This window comes from Salmo salar, chromosome 12 (assembly GCF_965601325.2).
Source record: "Salmo salar chromosome 12, fSalSal1, whole genome shotgun sequence".
Lineage (NCBI taxonomy): Eukaryota > Metazoa > Chordata > Actinopteri > Salmoniformes > Salmonidae > Salmo > Salmo salar.
Genome location: NC_138302.1, coordinates 37,785,549 through 37,810,943, shown reverse-complemented (window position 1 = coordinate 37,810,943; position 25,395 = coordinate 37,785,549). Strand labels below are relative to the sequence as shown.

At 39.5% G+C, this 25,395-nt stretch overlaps 1 long non-coding RNA gene across 1 annotated transcript; it reads right to left on the bottom strand.

Annotated features, from left to right (window-relative positions):
• Positions 1 to 1,918: 1,918 nt before the first annotated feature.
• LOC145859324 (uncharacterized) lies at positions 1,919 to 2,871 on the bottom strand. Its single transcript, XR_014379526.1, has 2 exons — positions 2,774 to 2,871; positions 1,919 to 2,315 (listed from the first exon to the last, which is right to left on the bottom strand). It is a non-coding gene; the product is annotated as an uncharacterized LOC145859324 (long non-coding RNA).
• Between the last annotated feature and the right edge of the window lie 22,524 nt (positions 2,872 to 25,395).

Below are 25,395 nucleotides of genomic sequence, written 5' to 3'. Positions count from 1 at the left end.
AATTGTCCTTCTAAGATTAATGGTTCCGCCGCTGTCCCCCAAAAGCAAGTCAAATTTAGGGCCAGGCTTAATTTTGGGCCTACTTTTTTCACGGTTGCTGCGCTCAGAGCGAGCTACAGTCAAGCGGGGCATCTCGTTGAACTCTGCACGGCCTAGAGACTACGGTGATGCTGTTTTTAGTGTTGATTTCAGTTTGTCAATTTGGTGATGGTTCATCACTGTTTAAACATATTGCAAATGTATAAAAGGCAACCAGCAAGTCAGCGTTCATCAGTCAATTAGATATCATTCTGACACCAAACCCACTTTTTCCAACTCGCTTAGAAGCCAACTATCACATATTTCAGAGCAGGCCCATAATTCACAGTGCCTCCAGTTTAAACCATAATAAAAACGTAAAACACGTAGTTACATTCTAGCTGCGGGTCCATTTCTGATATTATGTGTGGCGACCCAGAATCCCGAGTTTCAGCTCGATAGGTCAATGGGCTGAGGCAGTTTCAATGCACCTAGTCTTGCGACTTTGGGACTTTTCTTTATGTCGTCATTTTCGTAATGGTCAAAATGAATCGAAGTTATTGCAAATGTACGAGGCTGTTTGGACATTCACCCGCCGCTCCACCCTCAGGCGGGTGGTCAAAGACTGCCCGTCTCCTTCTCCCCTCACAATGTTGGCCCACTCCAGGGATTTCCCTGAGAGGCACGAGACGAAGGCAGATACCCTCTCATGGCCCAAAGGAGCCGGTTGGACGGTTGCCAGGTAGAGCTCTAGCTGCAATAGGAAACCCTGGCAGCGTGCAGCCATCCCATAGTACTCCCGGGGAAGGGCGAGACGAATCCCACTTGGACCGGGTGGAGGGGAGGCGAGTAGTGCAGGCCCTGGTTGTGCTGGGGGAGGTGCTGGAGGAACTCCCTGTCTCTCCCAGCGGTCCATGGTTTGGACAACGCAGTCCATGGCGGCGCCGAGATGGTGGATCATTTCCGCTTGCTCCTGGACGCGCTCCTCCTGCTGACTCCATATGGCGGTGTGGGATTCTGTAATGGGGTGTGTAACTGGTGGCAGGGAAGTCAGTCGCAGGAGAGAAGAACTAGGTTGTAGCCGGAGCAGTTTAATCCAAAAACCAACGGCATAACAATACAACAGAATATGGGTACAATACCCGACACGCACCAGTAAACAAGTGCACAAGCACTAACAACAAACAATCCCACACAAAGACATGGGGGGAACAGAGGGTTAAATACACAACAAATAATGAGGGAAATGGAAACCAGGTGTGTAATAAAACAAGACAAAACAAATTAAAAATGAATAATGGATCGATGATGGCTAGAAGACCGGTGTCGCCGACCGCTGAACGCAGCCCGAACAAGGAGAGGAAACGACTTGGAAGTCGTGAGACTTATCCAGAAAGACTCACAGCTGTAATCACTGCCAAATGTGATTCTAAGATTTATTGTGAATACTTATCTAAATGAGATATTTCTGTATTTCATTTTCAATAAATTAGCAAAAATACCTAAAAACACGTTTTCACTTTGTCATTATGGGATATTGTGTGTAGAACCAGTCACTAATATTTTTTTTTCATTTTTAAATTCAGGATGTAGCTTAGAAGATCCAGGATATGTTACTGCTGTTCACTCTACCGGGAGTGCTGTTATCAAGCTCACTCAATGAAGCTAACTCTCAAGACGGTATGTCTCGTGTCTGTGTGTGTATGTTCATATGTGTACTACTATTACTGCTCAGTGTAATCTGATGTAATTTGCACTGCATGCACTGCATCTGTACTATGGTCAAGTTCACATTGTTACACAATAAAAACACTGAATGAAACATTATTATGTAACATATATGATGTAATTGAAACACTCTTAAAAATGTAAGATCAATAAAAAAACGACTAAACATGTGTAATGCTTGATAGTTTATTGGAGGATCACAGTGTGACACGTCAACCATACAACATTGCACAAAGAAATTCTGATCATTAATATAAATCCGCTGTCTTGACGAAAAAACGACCATGTGTCAGGACATAAAGTACGTTTATGGATAAAACATATATTCTTCATTATGTTGATGAGTTCTTCTCAGTACCAAAGTACCAAAGAACTGTATTACTGTTTTGTTTTTTGTTAGTCAGTGATTGATGGATGGATGTTGGAATGATTCATTGAGGTGTTGTTAGTGATGTCTTCAGAGGTGATAGTTGATTCCATATGGAGACTGAAAAGGATCCTCGGCATCCCAATTCTGGTCTCTTCTCACCCCACAATTTCCTTGGCTTTGTTCCAAAGCTCGCTCCAAACTGGAATACAGTTTTAAATATGCTTTATAGAAAATACATTTTTAAAAAGGTAAAAATGTAAAAATGACTACGACATGTTGAATAAATATCCCATTTACCATTGACTACCTTTTAAACCTATTGTTTTTAGGCCAGTATTTGACTACCATTTTAAAAAGAATTTGCCTCTATGAAACATGATGCTAATAAACAGTAGAGATGGAGTTAGCCATGTTGCTCCCTCCTCTTTCCCTACCACCCTCTGCTAACCTCCCGTTGTGACTTTACTGTTGCTCAGAAAGACAGACAGACCGATAGATAGATAGATAGATAGATAGATAGATAGATAGATAGATAGATAGATAGATAGATAGATAGATAGATAGATAGATAGATAGATAGATAGATAGATAGATAGATAGATAGATAGATAGATAGATAGATAGATAGATAGATAGATAGATAGATAGATAGCTCACATGGTGCTTCATCTTCAGAGGCGCTGGTCTTCAGAGCAGCCAACTTTGCCAAAAATGCAGCCTTTCCACTCTTTAGATCATCCTCCTGCAGGAGAGCTGAGGAAGAAAGATTTTCCATTTAACTAAATTCTATCAGATTAAATCCGGGCAGTAAAGTAGTACACATTCACAAACAAGACATACCTTCCTCAGAGTTATCTTCATTGAGGGAGCTTGCTAACAGGACACCCACTAGAGCGAACAGCAGTAACATACTCTGGATCTTCATCCTTTACTAAAGCACATAGAGCACAATATGTTAACACACACAAGACACACAGTGGGTCCTTTTACACTACCAAATGAAAGATCAGCAAGTTAGTCTGGATCCCAGGTCGACCGTGTTACATTATACACATGTCCACCTACATCTCTCCATCCATTCCTACCTGTCCACTTGTATACACCTGCCCACTCTTATACACCTTTGCAAAGAAGATTCTCAGTGAAAACAAACATATCTCTTACAGTTGGACGATGCTGTCTGATTGATGGCTGTTTATCTGGATGATGTCTTCTGGTCTTCAGTAGTAGTGTGGTGTCTCTCTGCCCTCTGCAGCCCTGTTTTATACTCTTTCTGCAGCTACTGTACCTGCCCCATCCATCCACACCTCTCACAGCCGAATAACAAACAAGATGACATTACAGATAAGGCGATAACGGCAGTCATGCACAGCCTGAAGTGTATGACCTCCCTCCAGGCAAATTTCTGGTCAATATTATGGTTTCCTAGTAATTTCAACTGCATTTGTGACTTGGAGCTTGGATAGCAAGTTGAGAGTGGAGTATATATACTTGTGATGGTGAGAACATGTTTTTGTCTGAATTACAGCTGTAACGACCCTTTGAGAAGAATTAAACTTGGTTAATCCTCTCTAGTCTTCGTGAGTTATTTGCTCTGAAAAATTTGAACCTAACGCTCTGTAGTAACTTGTGGTCGGAGGCCGAGCAGTTGCCATACCAGGAGGTGATGCAACCAGTCAGGGTGCTCTTGCTGGTGCAGCTGTAGACCTTTTTGAGGATCTGAGGACCCATGCCAAATCTTTTCAGTCTCCTGAGGGGGAAATAGGTGTTGTAGGGCCATCTTCACAACTGTCTTGGTGTGTTTGGACCATGATAGTTTGTTGGTGATGTGGACACCAAGGATCTTGAAGCTCTCAACCTGCTCCGCTACTGCCCCGTCGATGAGAGTTGGGGCGTGCTCAGTCCTCCTTTTCCTCTAGTAAACAATCATCACCTTCGTCTTGATCATGTTGAGGGAGAGGTTGTTATCCTGGCACCACACCACCAGGTCTCTGACCTCCTCCCTATAGGCTGTTGTCAGTGATCAGGCCCCTGAGTCTTCTTTTGTTATACCCAGTTTGGGTAAAAAAAACTATTTTTAGTACACAAAATGTTTTCTTGCTTCACAAGAGCATCTCTCCCCCTCTTTTCTCATTCTCTCCTCAGCAACAATGGAAAAAACCATTTGAGGCCCTTTGCACACCACCCATAGTCCATCTTGATTTGTCCAAACCGAGCACGCACCCTGCACGTGAACAGAAACTGTCCCAACATATTTTATATAACAGTATATAATAAGTTAACCAACATAGGCCCAACAGCTGTAGTAAAACCTAGAGCTTATGAAAATAAACAAATCTGATTAAATGTATACAACGTATACAAAATATATATCCACATATTATTATTGTTTAAACCATAGTTCTAAATACATGTTTTAACAGGGTAATACACTAGCATATAATGGGCCTTTGAAGACCACAGCACTCTGCGGCCAGAGCCTTAATTAATTACATTAAAGACCACAAAACTATAAGGTCTTTCACATAAGACTGTTATGATCGAGATGGATTCTTTCCACATCGATATGCAAAACGACATTTCAAAATATCATGCTTCAGGCTAGGCGTAATTGTCCAAAGCTCAGTTGTCCTGAGTCTGCACAACACTGCCAGGACCTAGGATCAAGGGAGACACTCAAGTTTTTTAATCGTATATATCTCTTGACATATTCATGAAAATAGTAATGGCCTCTAAACCTTCAACCTGCATACTGGACCCTATTCCAACTAAATCGAGTCTCCCATTAGTGCATTCACATAGGTGTACTTTTTGTCCAGGTAGGGAAATGGGAGTGAGGAGTGCAATAGAGATTGCATCATGTGTGGATCTATATCGAATCTCCCATTCCTCTCAGAAATATTAGAAAATGCTGTTGCGCAGCAACTCACTGCCTTCCTGAAGACAAACAATGTATATGAAACGCTTCAGTCTGGTATTAGACTTAGTGCTGCTTTTGCCATTATCGATCACCACATTCTTTTGGAGAGATTGGAAACCCAAATTGGTCTACAAGGACAAGTTCTGGCCTAGTTTAGATATTTTCCTGTCGGAAAGATAACGGTTTGTCTCTGTGGATGGTTTTTCCTCTGACAAATCAACTGCAAGCTTCGGTGTTCCTCAAGGTTCCGTTATAGGACCACTAGTGTTTCACTACATATTTTACCTCTTGGTGATGTCATTCGGAAACATAATGTTAACCTCTATGGGCTAGGTGGGACGCTAGCGTGCCACCCGTGGTGCACTCCATCAACAGCAGGTGCATTTCAAGAGCGGCAAATTTGAATCCAAATAAATGTCAAAATTCAAATTTTTCAAACATACAACTATTTTACACCCTTTGAAAGATAAACATCTCCTTAATCTAACCACGTTTTACGATTTCAAAAAGGTTTTACGGCGAAAGCATAAATTTAGAGTATGTTAGGACAGTACATTTACAAGAGTTGTGTGTAATGTTTTGTCAATTCAAAGACTGGGTCACCAAAACCATAAAACCAGCTAAAATGATGCACTAACCTTTTACAATCTCCATCAGATGACACTCCTAGGACATTATGTTAGACAATGCATGCATTTTTAGTTCTATCAAGTTCATATTTATATCCAAAAACAGCGTTTTACTATGGCATGGATGTTGAGGAAATCGTTTCCCTCCAATAACCGGCAGTCAAGTCAGCGTCACAAATTAAATCATTAAAATTAGAAAACATTGGTAAAATATTATATTGTCATTTAAAGAATTATAGATTTACATCTCTTGAACGCAATCAACTTGCCAGATTTAAAAATAACCTTACTGGGAAATCACACTTTGCAATAATCTGAGCACTGCGCCCAGAAAAATACGCGTTGCGATACAGACTAGACGTCATGTTGGGGAGATCTAAAATCGAAAATACTATGTAAATAATCCATTACCTTTGATTCTCTTCATCAGATGTCACTTCCAGGTATCACAGGTCCATAACGAATGTAGTTTTGTTCAAAAAAGCTCATCATTTATGTCCAAAAATCTCCGTCTTGTTAGCACATGATCTAAGCCAGCCGGACTTCTCGTCATGAACGAGGGGAAAAAATATATTTACGTTCGTTCAAACATGTCAAACGTTGTATAGCATAAATCATTAGGGCCTTTTTTAACCAGAACATGAATAATATTCAAGGTGGACGAATGCATACTCTTTTATAACGTATTGGAACGAGGGTACCCAACATGAACTCGCGCGCCAGGTGTCTAATGGGACATCATCGTTCCATGGCTCTTGTTCGGTCAGATCTCCCTCCAGAAGACTCAAAACACTTTGTAAAGGCTGGTGACATCTAGTGGAAGCAATAGGAAGTGCCAAAATATTCCTCAGCCCCTGTGTTTTTCAATGGGATAGGTTTAAAGTCAATACAACACATCAGGTATCCACTTCCTGTCAGAAAATGTCTCAGGGTTTTGCCTGCCAAATGAGTTCTGTTATACTCACAGACACCATTCAAACAGTTTTAGAAACGTTAGAGTGTTTTCTATCCATATATAATAAGTATATGCATATTCTAGTTACTGGGTAGGATTAGTAACCAGATTAAATCGGGTAAAAAATGTATATCCAGACGTGCAAATGCTGCCCCCTAGCCCTAACAGGTTAACTGAAATGTATTTAGTGCTTTGTCCAGGTAGCCGGAAAGTAGAGCTTTGCAGTAGTCTAATCTATAAGTGACAAAAGCATGGCTTAATTTATCTGCATCATTTTGGACAGAAAGTTTCTGATTTGTGCAATGTTACGAAGATAGAAAAAAGCTATCCTTGAAATATTCTTGATATGTTCATCAAAAGAGAGATCAGGGTCCAGAGTAACGCCCAGGTCCTTCACAGTTTCATTTGAGATGACTGTACAACCATGCAGATGAATTGTCAGATCCAACAGAAGATCTCTTTGTTTCTTGCAATCTAGAACTAGCATCTCTGTTTTGTCTGACAATTTGTTGTCCTTCTGTTGCATCTCTATCTAAAATACAGCATCTGTGCTGTAATGTGACACTTTCTAAGGCTTCCATTGGCTCTCTAAAGCCGCCAGAAAGTGGAATGGGGTGTCTGCTGTCTCTGGGCAAAGTACAGCAGCAGAGTTTGTAAGTGGTCAGCCTGGGGACAGTGAGACTGAGATGCGCATTCACGAGACTTCTCCATTTTTTTTCTTTCAGCCTTTGAATGAATGCAACGTTTCCCGGTTGGAATATTATCACTATTTTACGAGAAAAATAGCATAAAAAAAGATTTTAAACAGCGTTTGACATGCTTCTAAGTACGGCAATGGAATATTTCAAGTTTTTTTGTCACGAAATGCGCTCGCGCGTTACCCTTCGGATAGTGACCTTGGATATAACTATGGATTATTTGGAACCAAAACAACATTTGTTGTTGAAGTAGAAGTCCTGGGAGTGCATTCTGACGAAGAACAGCAAAGGTAATCCAATTTTTCTAATAGTAATTCTGAGTTTAGTGAGCCCCAAACTTGGTGGGTGTCAAATTATCTAGGCTGTGATGGCCGAGCTATGTACTCAGAATATTGCAAAATGTGCTTTCGCCGAAAAGCTATTTTAAAATCTGACATGGCGTTTGCATAAAGGAGTTCAGTATCTATAATTCTTAAAATAATTGCTATGTATTTTGTCAATGTTTATCATGAGTAATTTAGTAAATTCACCGGAAGTTTTCGGTGGGTATGCTAGTTCTGAACATCACATGCTAATGTAAAAAGCTGTTTTTTGATATAAATATGAACTTGATTGAACAAAACATGCATGTATTGTATAACATAATGTCCTAGGAATGTCATCTGCTGAAGATCATCAAAGGTTTGTGCTGCATTTAGCTGTGGTTTTGGTTTTTGTGACATATATGCTTGCTTTGAAAATGTCTGTGTGATTATTTTTGGCAGGGTACTCTCCTGACATAATCTAATGTTTTGCTTTCGCTGTAAAGCCTTTTTGAAATCGGACAGTGTGGTTAAATTAACGAGAGTCTTGTCTTTAAAATGGTGTAAAATAGTCATGTTTGAGAAATTGAAGTTATAGCATTTTTGAGGTATTTGTATTTCGCGCCATGCGATTCCACTGGCTGTTGAATAGAGTGGGACGGTCACGTCCCACCTAGCCCATAGAGGTTAACCTCTTACATCTAGACGTTCCGCTAGCGGAACACCTGCTCCAATATCCAATGATGGGTGTGGCGCGAAATACAAACTCCTCTAAAATACAAAAACTTCAATTTTTCAAACATATGACTATTTCACAGCATTTTAAAGATAAGACTCTCCTTTATCTAACCACACTGTCCGATTTCAAAAAGGCTTTACAACGAAAGCAAAACATTAGATTATGTCAGCAGAGTACCAAGCCAGAAATAATCAGACACCCATTTTTCAAGCTAGCATATAATGTCACAAAAACCCAGAAGACAGCTAAATGCAGCACTAACCTTTTATGATCTTCATCAGATGACAACCCTAGGACATTTTGTTATACAATACATGCATGTTTTGTTCAATCAAGTTCATATTTATATCAAAAAACAGCTTTTTACATTAGCATGTGACGTTCAGAACTAGCATACCCCCCGCAAACTTCCGGGGAATTCGCTAACATTTTACTAAATTACTCACGATAAACGTTCACAAAAAGCATAACAATTATTTTAAGAATTATAGATACAGACCTCCTCTATGCACTCGATATGTCCGATTTTAAAATAGCTTTTTGGTGAAAGCACATTTTGCAATATTCTAAGTACATAGCCCAGGCATCACTGGCTAGCTATTTAGACAGCCGGGAAGTTTAGCACTCACCAATATCAGCTTTACTATTATAAAAGTTTCATTACCTTTTGTTGTCTTCGTCATAATGCACTCCCAGGACTGCTACTTCAATAACAAATGTTGGTTTGGTCCAAAATAATCCATCGTTATATCCGAATAGCGGCGTTTTGTTCGTGCGTTCCAGACACTGTGCGAAATGGTAAAGAAGGGTCGTGCACATGGCGCAATTCGTGACAAAAAAATTCTAAATATTCCATTACCGTACTTCGAAGCATGTCAACCGCTGTTTAAAATCAATTTTTACGCCATTTTTCTCGTAGAAAAGCGATAATATTCCGACAGGGAATCTCCTTTTCGGCAAACAGAGGAAAAAATCACAAAGGCGGGGGCGGTCGGGTCACGCGCCTAAGCCCAGAGTCCCTTGATCGGCCACTTGAGAAAGGCGATAATGTGTTTCAGCCTGGGGCTGGGATGACGACATTCTGTTTTTTCCCGGGCTCTGAGCGCCTATGGACGACGTAGGAAGTGTCATGTTAGAGCAGAGATCCTTAGTAAAAGATAGAGATGGAAAAGAAGTTCAAGAAATGGTTAGACAGGCCACTTCCTGTAAAGGAATCTCTTAGGTTTTGACCTGCCATTTGAGTTCTGTTATACTCACAGACACCATTCAAACAGTTTTAGAAACTTTAGGGTGTTTTCTATCCATATGTAATAAGTATATGCATATTCTAGTTACTGGGTAGGAGTGGTAACCAGATTAAATCGGGTATGTTTTTTATCCAGCCGTGTCAATACTGCCCCCTAGCCCTAACAGGTTAACTTCTTTGGGGTAGGGGGCAGTATTTTCACGTCGTGATGAAAAGCGTTCCCAGAGTAAACTGCCTGCTACTCAGGCCCAGAAGCTAGGATATGCATATTATTAGTAGATTTGGATTGAAAACACTCTGAAGTTTCTAAAACGGATTGAATGATGTCTGTGAGTATAACAGATCTCATATGGCAAGCGAAAACCTGAGAAAAATCCAATAAGGAAGTGTGAAATCTGAGGTTTGTCGTTTTTCAAGTGAATGCCTATCCAATATACAGTGTCTGTGGGGTCATATTGCACTTCCTACGGCTTCCACTAGATGTCAACAGTCTTTAGAATGTTGTTTCAGGCTTCTACTGTGAATGGGGAGAGAATAAGAGCTATTGGAATCAGGTGTCTGGAAAAATGTCATGAGCTCAGTCATGCGTGCGGCCGTGTGAGCAAGCTGAGTTCCTTTTCATTCCTGAAGACAAAGGAATTGTCCGGTTGGAATTTTATTGAAGATTTATGATAAAACATCCTAAAGATTGATTCTATACATCGTTTGACATGTTTCTACAAACTGTAATGCATTTTTTTAAAACTTTTCGTCCGGACTTAGTGCATGCGCCTTCTGCATTTGGAATAGTGAACTGAACGTGCGAACAAAAAGGAGGTATTTTGACATAAATATGGAGTTTATCGAAACACAACGAACATTTATTGTGGAACTGGGATTCCTGGGAGTGCATTCCGATGAAGATCATCAAATGTAAGTGAATATTTATAATGCTATTTCTGACTTTTGTTGACTCCACAACATGGCGGGTATCTGTATGGCTTGTTTTGGTGACTGAGCACTGTACTCAGATTATTGCAAAGTGTGCTTTCGCCGTAAAGCTTTTTTGAAATCTGGCACAGCGGTTGCATTAAGGAAAAGTTTTTCTTTAATTCTATGCGTAACAGTTGTATATTTTATCAACGTTTATGATGAGTATTTCTGTAAATTGATGTGTTCATTCGCCGGATGTTTTGGAGGCAAAACATTTCTGAACATTACACGCCAATGTAAAATGGGGTTTTTGGATATGAATATGAACTTTATCGAGCAAAACATACATGCATTGTGTAACATGAAGTCCTATGAGTGCCATCTGATGAAGATCATCAAAGGTTAGTGATTAATTTTAGCTGTATTTCTGGTTTATGTGACGCCTCTCCTTGCTTGGAAAATGGCTGTGGTTTTTCTTGTCTAGGTGCTGTCCTAACATAATCTAATGGTATGCTTTCGCCGTAAAGCCTTTTTGAAATCGGACACTGTGGTTGGATTAACGAGAAGTTTATCTTTAAAATGGTGTATAATACTTGTATATGTGAGAAATTGGAATTTGTTGTTTTGAATTTGGCGCTCTGCTATTTCACTGGCTACCGTCCCACATACCCCAGAGAGGTTAACCCCTGTGCGGCGAATCCAGCGAAAAATCATATCGCCATTAGCATAACAAAATTAAATAAAAATAAAAAAAATCATTTTTTTTCTTCAAATTATATCGTTTTATAGATACACCTCTCCTGAATCGAACCACGTTGTCAGATTTCAAAAAGGCTTTACAGCAAAAGCAAAACATTAGATTATGTTAGAGGACTATATCATAAAAGTAGCCACATAGCCATTTTCCGACCAACCACATGCATCACAAATAACCAAAAAACAGCTAAATGCAGCACTAACCTTTGACAATCTTCATCAGATGACACACCTAGGACATCATGTTACACAATACATGCATTCTTTTGTTCGATAAAGTTCATATTTATATATTAAAACAGCATTTTACATCGGTGCGTAACGTTGACTAACTATTTTCCCTCAAATGCATCCGATGAAATAGAGCTACAATTTACTAAATTACTATTCGAAAACATTTTTAAAATGTAATATAGTCATTCTAAGATTTATAGATGAATATCTCTTGAAAGCACCTGTAATGCCAGATTTAAAAATAACTTTACTGGGTAATCACACTTTGCGATAAAAGGGGATGCGATACTCAGAACAATAGGCTAGCAATAGCAATAGGCTAGCCATCTTGGAACAATCGCATATCACATCTAGTCTTGTATACTATTGTCAATAATCCCTTACCTTTGGTTGTCTTCATCAGAAAGCACTTCCAGGAATCCCAGGTCCACAACAAATGTATTTTCGTTCGAAAAAATGACTCCTTTATGTTCCAAGAGCTTGTTCTTGTTAGCGCGTCTGAAGGCTGCTCCAAAACTTCCGTCGGCCACGGGACAGCCATTTCGAGAAAATGCATTTTTTTCCCATTTAGGTTCGTTCAAACATGTCAAACGTTGTATAACATAAATCTTCAGGGCGTTTTTCAACAAGAGAGCCAATAAGATTCGAGGGGGACGATTGCATTGTGTTTCAAAACGTTTCGAAAGGGGAGGGTAACCAGGGGCGCCGGCGTCATAATGGTGATGGCCCTCTCCGTGTGATTACGTTCCACAGCATCTCAGTCATTCAGTTTTAACAGTAGAAGGCTCAAACCAATTTGTGTAGACTGGGGACATCTAGTGGAAGCAATAGGAAGTGCTCAATGAACCATAGCTCACGGTGTGATTAATAGGCAACGTGATGAAGTTGAGTTCACAATTCAGAATTCCACTTCCTGTTTCCATCTGTCTCGGGGTTTTGACTGCCATATGAGTTCTGTTATACTCACAGACACCATTCAAACAGTTTTAGAAACTTTAGGGTGTTTTCTATCCACAAGTATTAATTATATGCATATCCTAGCTTCTGAGTTTGAGTAGGAGGCCGTTTAAAATGGGCACAAATTATTTTTTTCAATCGCTTTAGCGCCCCCTATCCTATGGGAACGCCAAGAGGTTAACGCTAGACACGGCTGCTAGAATCTTGACTAGAACCAAAGAATGTGATCATTTTACTCGAGTGCAAGCCTCTCTACACAGGCATCCTGTTAAGGCTAGTGGTTTTACTGCTAACCTACAAAGCATTTCATGAACTTGCTCCTACCTTTCTCTCCGATTTGGTCCTGCCGGACATACCTACACGTACGCTTCGGTTACAAGACGCAGGCCTCCTTATTGTCCCTAGAATTTCTAAGAAAACACCTAGAGGCAGGGCTTTCCCCTATAGAGCTCAATTTTTATGGAATGGTCTGCCTATCCATGTGAGAGATGCAGACTCGGTCTCAACCTTTAAGTCTTTATTGAAGACTCATCTCTTCAGTAGGTCCTATGATTGAGTGTAGTCTGGCCCAGGGGTGTGAAGGTGAACAGAAAGGCACTGGAGCAACGAAATGCCCTTGCTGTCTCTGCCTGGTCAGTTCCCCTCTGTCCACCGGGATTCTCTGCCTCTAACCCTATTACAGGGGATGAGTCACTGGCTTACTGGTGCTCTACCATCCCGTCCCTAGGAGGGGTGTGTCATTTGAGTGGGTAGAGTCAAAGACATGATCTTCCTGTCCGGGTTTGGCGCCCCCCTCGGGTTTGTGCCGTGGGGGGAGATCTTTGTGGGTTATACTCAGCCTTGTCTCAGGTTAGTAAGTTGGTGGTTGAAGATATCCCTCTAGTGGTGTGGGGGCCATGCTTATATACTGCCTGGTTGGCCCTGTCCGGGTGTATCGTGGGACGGGGTCACAGTGTCTCCTGATCTCTCCTGTCTCAGCTTCCAGTATTTATGCTGCAAATGTTTATGTGTCGGGGGGCTAAGGTCAGTCTGCTATGTCCGGAGTATTTCTCCTGTTTTATCCGGTGTCCTGTGTGAATCTAAGTATGCTCCCTCTAATTCTCTCTCTCTCCCTCTCCCTGCTGTTTTCGACTCTCTCTCTCTCTCTCTTCCGCACCAACTGTCTCTAACTCTGAATGCTCGGCTATAAAAGCCAACTGATCTTTACTCCTGAGGTGTTGACCTGTTGCAACCTCTACAACCACTGTGATTATTATTATTATTTGACCCTGCTGGTCATCTATGAACGTTTGAACATCTTGGCCATGTGCTGTTATAATCTCAACCCGGCACAGCCAGAAGAGGACTGGCCACCCCTCAGAGCCTAGTTCCTCTCTAGGTTTCTTTCTAGGTTCCTGCCTTTCTATGGAGTTTTTCCTTGCCACCGTGCTTCTACAGCTGCATTGCTTGCTGTTTGGGGTTTTAGGCTGGGTTTCTGTATAGCACTTTGTGATGTAAAAAATGTTTTATAAACACATTTGATTGAATTTGATTGATTTCAGGCCTACCAGGTTGGCTTACTGGGTACTCATGTTTTTTTTGTTTTTTTTAAGGGGTCGATGAGCTTAATATTGCGGAAAGAATGTTGCTTCCATCAATGTAATTGTCTGCATCATTTCCAATCCCCCATATATTTTTGGGGTAAATATATATATCCATACACGCATGCATACATACATATATATACATACACATACCTATATAGACATACATACTTTAAAAAATAATATACCTTTATTATTATTCCCCGTAAACCCTACCACCGATCCCCCAATTGGAGTAAACTAATAAACACTTCGGCTTTTACCTTCAATTTATACATCTTATACACATTTTACAAACACAGTCTATTTTACAATAGTTATTTTTTGTTTGTTTTAGTCCTTCTATTTCTGATGTCCATCCAGTTTGATTTCTATTTGTAACTATTTCACAAAAGTTCTGAACCTACATACATTTTACAGACCCCGTATGTTTTACATTGGTTATCATGTTATTAGTCCCACCCTTCAGCTCCATTCAACCCCTCCCATCTATCTCTCAACATCATCCATTTCGGATTTCTATTTGCCATATATTTTTCAACTGTGCTGTGATGCTTCACAAAATAATTGAACCTTTCTATTCTCATAGCTTCTACAGATTCTACATTAAAAATAAACATTTTTGCGAAAATAATAATTATATTATTGATTGATTGACTATGGCTTTTCAAATCACCCAGTATTGCTATCTGCAGCGTTAGTTCTAGGCAAATATTGCAAATCTTCAGCCATTCCTGGACCTGTGACCAAAAACGAGATACATATGGACAAAACCAAAATAAATGATCTAATGACTCTCCCTCCTCACAGCAGGGTACTCATAATGTTGGTTTATCTTGGCAGAGAACATGCCTTAGGCCAGGTATAGCTATTTAGTTAACTATTTCAATAATTATTTAGTAGTCATGACTTGCGGGTAGAAGCTGTTCAGGGTCCTGCTGGTTCCAGACTTAGTGCATCGGTACTGCTTGTCATGCGGTAACATAGACAACAGTCTGTGGAAATGTAACCTCTCAAATTCATAGAGAGGGATCTGGGCTCCCGAGTGGTGCAGCGGTCTAAGTCTACTAATTATATGCATATTCTAGTTTCTGGGCAGGAGTAGTAACCAGATTAAATCGGGTACGTTTTTTATCCGGCCGTGAAAATACTGCCCCGATCCCAAAGAAGTTAAGATATAGGGGGCAGTATTTTCACGGCCGGATGAAAAACGTACCCAAATTAAACTGCCTACTACTCGGGCCCTGAAACGAGAATATGCATATAATTAGTAGATTTGGATATAAAACACTCTGAAGATTCTAAAACTGTTTGAATGATGTCTGTGAGTATAACAGAACTTATATGACAGGCAAAAACCTGAGAAAAATCCAACCAGGAAGTGGGAAATCTGAGAATTGTAGTTCTTCTTTTGAATCCCTATCAAAACTACAGTGTCTGTGGGGTCACGTTGCACTTCCTAAGGCTTCCATTTTTTCATCCTTCTCCTGTTACTGGGCAGAAAATAGTAGCTCAGTCAATGAGTGGACTGCCCGAGGACAAAGGGCTTGGTGATGCACGAGCCTGCGAGGGCGCCATTCCTTCTTTTTCTCCTTGAATGAATACGCTATTGTCCGGTTGGAATATTATCGCATGTTTACGTTAAAAATACCCTAAAGATTGATTGTAAACAACGTTTGACATGTTTCTACGAAAGGTAATGGAAATATTTGACTTTTCGTCTCTGGTACAGCGCTCGCGCGTTATGCCTTTGGATAGTGATCTGAACGCACGAACAAAACTGAGGTATTTGGACATAAATATGGATTATTTTAAACAAAAACAACATTTGTTGTGGAAGTAGCAGTCCTGGGAGTGCATTCTGACGAAGATCAGCAAAGGTAAGAGAATATTTATAATACTAATTCTGAGTTTAGGTGACCCCAGAACTTGGCGGGTGTCTGTATAGCGTGCTGTGATGGCGAGCTATGTACTCAGAATATTGAAAAATGTGCTTTCGCCGAAAAGCTATTTTAAAATCTGACACAGCGGTTGCATAAAGGAGTACTGTATCTATAATTCTTAAAATAATTGTTATGTATTTTGTCAACGTTTATGATGAGTATTTTTATAAATTGATGTGCACATTCACCGAAAGTTTTGGTGGGAATACATTTTCTGAACATCACGCGCCAATGTAAAATGCTGTTTTTGGATATAAATATGAACTTTATCGAACAAAACATACATGTATTGTGTAACATGATGTCCTAGGAGTGTCATCTGATGAAGATCGTCAAAGGTTAGTGCTTCATTTAGCTGTGTTTTGGGTTTTTGTGACACATATACTTGCTTGGAAAATGGCTGTGTGGTTATCTTTGTCTATGTACTCTCCTAACATAATCTAATGTTTTGCTTTCGCTGTAAAGCCTTTTTGAAATCGGACAATGTGGTTACATTAAGGAGAAGTGTATCTTCAAATGGTGTAAAATAGTCATATGTTTGAGAAATTGAAATTATTCGATTTTGGATGTTTTGTATTTCGCGCCTTGCTGTTCCATTGGATGTTGGCTAGGCGTTCCGCTAGCGTCTGTCCTCAACAGGTTTTAAACCCAATTTGGGGAAAAAAATATTTTTAGTACACAATATTTTCCCACTTCACAAGAGCATCTCTCCCCCTCTTTTCTCTTTCTCTCCTCAGCAACAATGGAAAAAACCTGAGAATCCCTCTGCACACCACCCATAGTCTATCTTGATTGGTCCAAACCGAGCACGCACTCTTCACGTGAATAGAAACTGTCCCAACATATTTAAAGTAGCAGTATATAATAAGTTAACCAACATAGGCTCAATAGCTGTAGTAAAACATAGAGTTTATGAAAATAAACAAATCTGATTAAAAACATACAACATATACATCCACATATTATTATTACTTAAACCATAGTTCTAAATCATGTTTTAACAGGGTATGACACTAGCATATAATGGGCTTTTGAAGACCAAATCACTCTATGGCCACAACCTCTATTAATTACATTAAAGACCACAAAACTATAATGTATCGGCAGTCATATAGAGGGGACCAAGGCGCGGTGTGTTGAGTGCTCATTATTATTATTTAATGAAAAAATGAAACACTTTACAAAGGAACAAAACGACAGCAAACAGTTCCGTCAGGCAACAACCACAAAACAGAAAACAACTACCCACAAAACACCACAGAAAAACCCCAACTTTAATATGATCTCCAATTAGAGACAACACGAACCAGCTGCCTCTAATTGGAGATCATCCCAAAACTCAACATAGAAATAGAAAAACAAGAACTAAACATAGAAACAACAAACATAGACTGCCCACCCATATCACACCCTGACCTAACTACACAGAGAAAAAACAGCTCTCATAGGTCAGAGCGTGACATATAAGGTCTTTCACATAAGACCGTTATGATCGAGATGGATTCTATCCACATCAATATGCAAAACTATATTTCGAAATGTCATGCTCCAGGCTAGGCGTAATTGTCATGTCGTGCATACCAGGTTGGCTTACTGGGAACTCGTAATATTGGCTTATCTTGGCAGAGAACACGCTCTAGGCCAGGTATAGAAATTGCATCATACTTCAGTTCCACTCCCAACTGGAAATTGACAAAAAAGATACATATACAGTTGGTAGTGTAACTCTACACACTCATTGCACAGTTTTCAAATTTTGCTTCCTTAAAATGTTATCTCAAAAGGGAATAAACCGATCTACACAACCTACTCCACAATTTCAAAGTTAAAGCTATAGAAACATTTTGTAAGTCTTCACACCCCCAGAGTTAATGCTCGGTGGAAGCACCTTTGATAGCCATTACAGCTGTGAATCATTTTTAGTAATATTGTACCAACTTTGCATTTTATCCAGTGTTTTTGTCCAAATTGCTAGAGCTCAATACATTTATGTGGGGGCCATTGATAGACAGCATTATTCAGGAATTAGGCTGGACCACTCAGGAACACGCAACACCCCTTGGAAAGCCATTCTGGTGTATTTGAGATTAAAAAATATATATTATCCCGCTGAAAAAATACAACTATATCTCATCCCCCATGTTTGTTTCTGTGCATGTTGGCACTGAGGAATGAAGTAGCTTGGTGTGTGTGAGGATAACGCTGGGAGACGAGAAACAAGTACAGGGAGTGAACATTTAATGAATAACAGACATGAAACAAAACACGTGGGAGCCCGACGAGCCGGTTGAGGCCTGGGAGCTCGACGAGCGTGCTGAGGTGTGGGAGCCCAACGAGACGGCTAAGGCGTGGGAGCCCAACGAGACGGCGCATGACTTGGGGTGGGAGCCTTTCGAGCCAACCAAGGCAAGGAAACCTCTCAAGTCAGCTAAGGCGTGGAAGTTTGACGAGAAAGCTGAGGCACCCCCGGTTCCTTCGACAGCGGCACACGGACCGACGTTACCAACCTAAACAAAAAACAAAACTCCCTGATGCTTCCAAAATTGGTGTCAGCATTCTGTGAGGACAGACACTGGGAGACGAGAAGCAAGTACAGGGAATGATCATTTAATGAATAACGGACATGAAACAAAACATGAACAGCGTCTGGACAAGGGAAAAATAACGAAAATAATTAAGACACTGGGATGAAACTGAGGAATAGACAGATAAAGGGGAAGCAATCAAAAACGTGAAGGGGTCCAGGTGAGTCCAATGAAGCGCTGATGCTCATAACGATGGTGACATGTGTGCTCAATGATGGGCAGCCCTCGAGCAACAGAGAGGGGGAGCAGGAGCAGGCGTGACAGTGGGAAAGATTCTTAAGGGTTTTTCTACATAAAAGATCATACACAATTATTGCATTGTTGTCGTCACTGATGTTTTCCTGAGCTTTCAAATGTCTCTTAGACAGACTTAAAACAATTACAGCCAGATCATAGACATGGGTATAAGACAATGGGTGATGTTTTGTGGATGTTTTGTGGATATTACAATGCAGAGAGAAAGAAAATAAATAAATAATAGAAAACTAAGCATGTAATAATAAAAGTAATAATACATACACAATGAGTAATGATATCTTGGCAATATACACGGAATACCAGTACAGAGTTGATGTGCAGGGGTACAAGGTAATTGAGGTAGATACTGTATGTACATGTAATGTAACTAGGAATAAAGTCAATGCATATAGCCCAGGTAGCTATTTGGTTTTATGACTTGGGGGTAGAGGCTATTCAGGGTCCTGTTGGTTCAAGACTTGGTGCATTGTCACTGCTTGTCATGTGGTAGCAGAGACAACAATCTGTAGAAATGTAATCACTCTCAAATTCATAGACAGAGCTATGGATGCAAGGACTGACCATCCATTATAGAAAAATTATAGTTTTAGCAATTTTTTCAGGCTCTATAGTGTTTGTTTACATTTACTTTGCATGCAAATATTGGAGTAAAACAAGTTTATATTTTGGATTCTGATGGGGTACAACAGTGGCATGAGGCATATATAAGTTATATTCTTCAAGAATCAAAGGGTACATATCATTAATTAATATGTCCAAACATGGATGTAGGAACTGCTGACTGCCCCTTTCAATTTCCGCCCAGGAAATAGTGTCTATAGGTGCTGTCACAAAGTTCAATTTCAACACAGTTGTCACTGACTAGTTGGATATTCATTTCCCACTGGGCCAACCTTTCCTGTACTTACAGCATTCTTATAAATTCATTTTCTATCAAGTTTTTCTTTGGCGGACCTCATTTTGTTGTTCAAAATCTTATTTTTGCCTTTAATGTTCCTGGACACTCCACATTCAGGAGGGGCAGGTAAAAGGAAGAGGGGTGGATTGCTTATGTACATGGAAGATAACATTAAATCCAATCTTATCGAATGGAAACATGCCAACGACCTTGAATGTATGGGGTTGAATGTCTTCCCTCCCTTCATATGTCTCTCACTATTATTGGCTTATATCGACCAACCAACATTTTATGCCTTGTTAATTGACCATCTAAATTACGTTCTTAAAGATGTGATCATAAGAAGGAGATCATCCTCATGGTCAATTTCAATATAAACTGGGAAAATAAAACTTGCAGGGAAAAACTCAGACCATTTCAACCTGAATCAAATAATAGAAGAACCAACCAGACTAACACATACATCCCAGACTCAAATTTGGATGGTGTTTATTAACAGACCTGAACGAATAACTAAGTCCTTTACTTAGTAACTGGCATATCTGACCAAAATACTACATTAGTGTTTAGAAAACTCACTAGAAAGAGATGTAATAACTATATCAATGTGCAACCGTAACATCAAATAATCCCTCAAAGTGAGCAGAGTAACTATGATGCAGCTATAAATCAAATTAACTGGTCTGATCTGTTATGCAATGAAGACCCAGACATAACAATCCGTCAGCTTTTGACAAAGTGAATACTTATTTTACTATGAAATTCCAACGTAAGCAAGACGTAAAACCTCTCTACCATGGCTCAACAAGGACCTCTGGTGGCAAACTAGAGAAATTGAATCTTTCCTTGAAAAAAAGCACTGAAGTCTGGTCAGAATGATGACAGACATATATTTACCGCACTGAGAAAAAAGGTGGTAAGTAGTATAAAAAAGGTAAAAGCAGAATGCTTCCTCAGAGCGATCAATGAAGCTAAAGGAAATGGCAAAGTGATTTGGGAAAACCTCAACAAACTAACAAGTAGAGGAGCTGAAAAGTCAAAAAAGAAAACCACGAATTACAAGTTAATTAATGGGATTCTAACTCAAAACTGTGATTTGATATCCACCCCTTTTAACAATTTCTTTGTAGACTTTGTTAGGAACTGGCTCAAATATTTTCAAAAAAGACCACTGCTCTCACCTCTATGGATAATAACAAACCAATATTCAGTATTCCAGAAATGTCAGCAACAGCAGTGGACAGTATTATTAGCTCCCTCAGGAACTCTAGAACAAAATATGTAAAGTGTCTTCAGAAAGTATACAAACCCCTCGACTTTTTCAAAATGTTGCTATGTTGCAGCCTGGATTAAAAAAAATTGATTACAATTTGTGTCAGACACAATACCCCATAATGCCAAAGTGGAATTATGTTTTCAGAATATTTACAAATTGATTAAAAATGAAAGCTGAAATGTCTTGAGTCAATACGTATTCAACCCCTTTGTTATGGCAAGCCTAAATCAGTTCAGGAGTGAAAATGTAAGTCACAAGAAGTTGCATGGAGTGTCTGAGTTACAGTTTTGACTTAAATCGGCATGAAGATCTATGGCAAGACTTGAAAATGGTTGTCTAGCAATGATCAGCAACCAATTTGACAGTGCTTGAAGAATTTCTTTAATAAAAATGTGCAAATATTGTACAATCCAGGTGTGCAAAGCTCTTACCCATAAAGACACAACTGTAATTGCTGCCAAAGGAGATTGTAACATGTATTGACTCAGGGGTGTGAATAGTTATATAAATGAGATATTTCTGTATTTAATTTCAATACATTTGCAAAAATGTCTAAAGACATGTTTTCACTTTGTAATTATGTGGTATTGTGTGTAGATGGGTGAGAAAAAATATATTGAATACATTTTGAATTCAGGCTGTAACCTAACAAAATGTGGAATAAGTCAAGGGGTATGAATACTTTCTGAAGGCACTGTATAAACTTTTGTTACTTTTAATCCCTTCGGTCACAATAGTGAAGAAAAAATAATTGTACTTTACAGGCTCTAGAGAAATTAAAGTTGTTCTTATCAATAAATAAGTCATATATTATGCATTAAGGTGTTTAGTGTGATTCTGAAAAGTTTCATATGATTTCTCAAAATGGTCACAAGACCACGAGCATCAATCTCCAAGGAGTACTTTTACAGACAAATTTCGCATCAGAAGTCTCTATTCAACAGCTCAAAAAACAAATACTTTGCTGAAAGTATTTTATTTGTAAATACTATAATGGTTAAAGGGTATAGTTTACATATGTGCCTTAATTTTCAATACATTGAATACTTGATGCACGTGGTATATGAACATATCTTAGTGGTCACATTTGTGACCAATGGGAAAATACAGTGGCTCAAACCAATTATATACACTGAGTGCGCAAAATATTAGGAACACCTGCTCTTTCCATGACATAGACTTACTAGGTGAATCCAGGTGAAGCTATGATCCCTTATTGATGTCACCTGTTAAATCTACTTCTACTTCTACTACTGTAGATGAAGGGGAGGAGACAGGTTAAAGAATATTTTTTAAGCTTTGAGACAATTGAGACATGGATTGTGTATGTGTGCCATTTAGAGGGTGAATGGGCAAAACAAAATATTAAAGTGCCTTTGAACGGGGTATGGTAGTATGTACAAGGCGCACCGGTTTGAGTGTGTCTTAAACTGCAACGCTGCAGTTTTCCGTGTCTATCAGGAATGGTCCACCATCCAAAGGACATCCAGCCAAGGCCTCAGCGCAATCCACCGGGCATCCAGCGGGAGGCCCCGAACTGCCCGCCGACATTTACTCAAAGCTGGTGGCTTGTCATTATTAACCTCTTGGGGCTAGGTGGTACGCTAGCGTGCCACCCGTGGTGCACTCCATCAACAGCAGGTGCATTTCAAGAGCGGCAAATTTGAATCCAAATAAATGTCAAAATTCAAATTTTTCAAAAATACAACTATGTTACACCATTTGAAAGATAAACATCTCCTTAATCTAACCACGTTTTACGATTTCAAAAAGGTTTTACGGCGAAAGCATAAATTTAGAGTATGTTAGGACAGTACATTTACAAGAGTTGTGTGTAATGTTTTGTCAAGTCAAAGACAGGGTCACCAAAACCATAAAACCAGCTAAAATGATACACTAACCTTTTACAATCTCCATCAGATGACACTCCTAGGACATTATGTTAGACAATGCATGCATTTTTAGTTCTATCAAGTTGATATTTATATCCAAAAACAGCGTTTTACTATGGCATTGATGTTGAGGAAATCGTTTCCCTCCAATAACCGGCAGTCAAGTCAGCGTCACAAATTAAATAATTAAAATTAGAAAACATTGGTAAAATATTATATTGTCATTTAAAGAATTATAGATTTACATCTTTTGAACGCAATCAACTTGCCAGATTTAAAAATAACCTTACTGGGAAATCACACTTTGCAATAATCTGAGCACTGTGCCCAGAAAAATACGCGTTGCGATACAGACTAGACGTCATGTTGGGGAGATCTAAAATCGAAAATACTATGTAAATAATCCATTACCTTTGATTCTCTTCATCAGATGTCACTTCCAGGTATCACAGGTCCATAACGAATGTAGTTTTGTTCAAAAAAGCTCATCATTTATGTCCAAAAATCTCCGTCTCGTTAGCACATGATGTAAGCCAGCCGGACTTCTCGTCATGAACGAGGGGAAAAAATATATTTCCGTTCGTTCAAACATGTCAAACGTTGTATAGCATAAATCATTAGGGCCTTTTTTAACCAGAACATGAATAATATTCAAGGTGGACGAATGCATAGTCTTTTATAACGTATTGGAACGAGGGTACCCAACATGAAGTAGCGCGCCAGGTGTCTAATGGGACATCACCGTTCCATGGCTCTTGTTCGGTCAGATCTCCCTCCAGAAGACTCAAAACACTTTGTAAAGGCTGGTGACATCTAGTGGAAGCAATAGGAAGTGCCAAAATATTCCTAAACCCCTGTGTTTTTCAATGGGATAGGTTTAAAGTCAATACAACACATCAGGTATCCACTTCCTGTCAGAAAATGTCTCAGGGTTTTGCCTGCCAAATGAGTTCTGTTATACTCACAGACACCATTCAAACAGTTTTGGAAACTTTAGAGTGTTTTCTATCCATATATAATAAGTATATGCATATTCTAGTTACTGGGTAGGATTAGTAACCAGATTAAATCGGGTACATTTTTTTTATCCAGACGTGCAAATGCTGCCCCCTAGACCCAACAGGTTAATAGACAACAATAATTTTTTCCACACTCGCTTTATGGAATTCAAAATGACAATGCTTGTCTTTCATAATTTGATCAGTTATACTGGAATGTGTATTGTCAGTGTTTGTTGCTGACATGTCATGCCTTCGTTTGCTAATCCTGCCAATGAAAAAATCATTAAAGTAATCGGCAATATCAGTGGGTTTTGTGATGAACGAGCCATCTGATTCAATGAATGATGGCGCTGAGTTTTCATTTTAGATCCACATTTTTATTTAAGGTGCTCCAAAGCATTTTACTATCATTCTTTATATCATTTATCTTTGTTCATAGTATAGTTTATTCTTCTTTTTATTCAATTTAATCACATGATTTCTGAATTTGTAGCACGTTTGCCATTCGATTGTGCAGCCAGACTTATTTGCCATTACTTTTACCTCATCCCTCTCAACCATAAAATGTTTCAAATCCACAGGGATTTAACCATTTTTATAGTCATTTTCTTAATGAGTGCATGCTTATTAGTAACAGGAATAAGCAATTTCATGGCTACTACACTATATTGTGATCACTACATCCGATGGATTTAGATACTGCTTTAAAGCAAATTTCTGCAGCATTAGTAAAGATGTGATCAATACATGTTGATGATTTCATTCCTGTGCTGTTTGTAACTACCCTGGTAGGTTGACTGATAACCTGAACCAGTTTGCAAGCACTGGTTACAGTTTGAAGGTTTTTCTTGAGTGGGCAGCTTAGCAATTTTTTGAAAAACGTCCAAAATGACCAGGGGCGCCCCCTATTGGATGGGCACGGGTGGGGGGTGCTCCCTACCCAACCGTAGACCGCTTGCTCCCACCAAAAGGCATTACAAACCATTTTAAAAATGTGCTTCTGATAACCCATTTCAATCACCAGGTGCATGGCTGTCCATTTGCAATATGTTTCAATTGGCATTTACCATCACGAATTTGACATGCTCAAAAATAATGCAGAAATGCAAAATTTACTGGCCCGATGAACTCGGGATGGCCTGGCAGTGATAGTGGTTCCTCTCCATTGCACGTTGTGTTGTTTTCATCATTTCCATTTGGTGATGTTTTTTTCACTGTTGAATCATATTGCAAATGGACAGTACATTTGCAATATGATTCAACAGTGAAAAATGTTTAAATGGGTATTTACCATCACGAATTTGACATGCTCAAAAAAAGCAGGAATGCAAAATTGACTGGCCGATGAACTCGGGATGGCCAGGCAGTGACTCTGGTTCCTCTCCATCGCTCATTGGTGTTGATTTCAGAATGTCATTTTGGTGATGGTCTACCACTGTTTAACCTCTATGGGCTAGGTGGGACGCAGGCGTCCCACCCGTGGTGCACTCCATCA